This window comes from Micromesistius poutassou (genome assembly GCF_964030765.1).
Source record: "Micromesistius poutassou genome assembly, chromosome: 13".
In the NCBI taxonomy this organism is placed as follows: Eukaryota; Metazoa; Chordata; class Actinopteri; order Gadiformes; family Gadidae; genus Micromesistius; species Micromesistius poutassou.
This window is the reverse complement of record NC_140283.1, coordinates 1,153,401-1,155,900: the sequence shown is the minus strand read 5'-3', so window position 1 is coordinate 1,155,900 and position 2,500 is coordinate 1,153,401.

Sequence of the window (2,500 nt, the reverse complement as noted above, 5' to 3'; positions counted from 1 at the left end):
CTTTAAGCAGCTCTGTGTCTCCGTCTCCTGATGCGGCGTGCGTGTGCCTCTCAGGGGAAGCACATCGCTGTTACCGACCGGCGCTCCACTGCACACTCTGCAGTCATCCGACCAAATAGGATCATCTCTCACTGCCTCTCTGATTGGATGGGCTCATTATTACACCGTCCACTTCCCCGCCGCCTGCTCGCTCCAGCGTCTCAGCGGAGGGGCGTCTCCTCCTCCTCCTCTAAATAAACTCTGTTTAAGACTCTTGGATGAGAAGTTTCACCGTATGAGTATGTTTGCTCATGTGAGATGCTTGTTTCTCCCCAGACGTTGTGTTCTGGGGAAGCCCTGAGAGGAACCGTTCCCACACCAAAGATGGAAGCGTAGAAAGGGTTGAAGTGGGAAGCTTGACATTTAAACCGGAAAACATCTATTAGTAGGCCTAGCCTACGCTCAGTGAAAGCTGTAGGACTATATTATTTGGAATCTGAGTCAGCCCAAAAACAGCACAAAGTATGTTTAGTGTTCAGTCGTGAGGCGCCATGCTCTGTTGAAGCTTTTGTCTTCTTTTCTCCCAAAGGAAAACATTACACACAGCTGACTGGAACCGCAATAATTAGACTGCCTCACTCTGACTGATGCACTAAACATTAATAATACTAAATTAATACAACTAGTAAATCCATTTAGCAGGCAGCCATCCATCATAATCAATCCATCATTAATCATTAATCCATCATTAATCCATCATCATCATCATTATCACCATCATCATCATCATCATCATCCATAATCCGTCCATCCATAATCTGAATATTAATATCATCCATCTGTATATCAATATCATCCATCTGTATATTAATAACCTATATGAATATTAATAACATCCATCTGTATATTAATAACCTATATGAATATTAATAACATCCATCTGTATATTATATCCATCAGTATATTAATAACGTCCATCTGTATATTATATCCATCTGTATATTAATAACATCCATCTGTATATTAATAACCTATCTGAATATTAATAACATCCATCTGTATATCAATAACATACATCTGTATATTATATCCATCAGTATATTAATAACGTCCATCTGTATATTATATCCATCTGTATATTAATAACCATCTGTATATTATATCCATCAGTATATTAATAACGTCCATCTGTATATTATATCCATCTGTATATTAATAACCATCTGTATATTATATCCATCAGTATATTAATAACCATCTGTATATTATATCCATCAGTATATTAATAACCATCTGTATATTATATCCAGCAGTATATTAATAACCATCTGTATATTATATCCAGCAGTATATTAATAACCATCTGTATATTATATCCATCAGTATATTAATAACCATCTGTATATTATATCCAGCAGTATATTAATAACCATCTGTACATTAATAAGCTGTGTGTGTATCCAAGGGGCCAGCAGTGACCCTGATCCCTCTAGATGTGTTCCTCTCAGTCGGCCGTTGGGTCGGACTCCTGTGGAGACAAACTTGTTCTGTGAACTTTTAAAAAGGCACTTGTACTGCCATCTATTGGGGCCCTGGTGTCAGAACCAGAGGTAAACATCTGGGCAGCCAAGGTTAAGCACTGGGAGCTGTGTGTGTGTGTGTGTGTGTGTGTGTGTGTGTGTGTGTGTGTGTGTGTGTGTGTGTGTGTGTGTGTGTGTGTGTGTGTGTGTGTGTGTGTGTGTGTGTGTGTGTGGCAATCTGGGGACATTGGGGGGCTATTTAAAACAAGAGCCAAACAGCATGGTTATTTTGAAAAGGAGATGTTTACTGTACCCCTGAGATTGTATCATAACAATGTGCTGATCTGTTTGATCATTCAAAAAATGTGATTCCTAATGAAAATTGAATTGTAATGTGGCATTGAATAAAGTATCTAAAATGTGTGTGTGTGTGTGTGTGTGTGTGTGTGTGTGTGTGTGTGTGTGTGTGTGTGTGTGTGTGTGTGTGTGTGTGTGTGTGTGTGTGTGTGTGTGTGTGTGTGTGTGTGACAGACGGTTTGATGGATAGAGGAGGTGGATAAATATGAGTCATGGAGCTACACTGACAAACCCAACGACGTGTGTGTAGTAAAGCTATGTACTTTAAGAGGAAGTCTTAACGGTATTTATTTAGCAACGTCACTTATGTTTCTGTTCAGGAGCATCGGCTCATAGAGGAGCATACCAGTTCAGATGGAAGCATTCACTTTGTTGATCATTTTACTAAATTAATATTACTTTAAATTGTAAATTTTCACTTTGTCTGGTGACAATTTATACGTGATATATGAGACAAAAAATGTTTAACAAGGTAACAAAAAAACAAGTAAAATATTCAACAGGTTTGTTGTTGCAAGAGCACAAACCGTGAAATGCTGTTGTAGTTGTTAGTTGGGGTAATTTTGTGGATCGCATGTTTTTGACGGTTAAAAAAATGCTTTTATAGGATGCTGCTAAATTGAACCATCTCGAAATAATCAAAC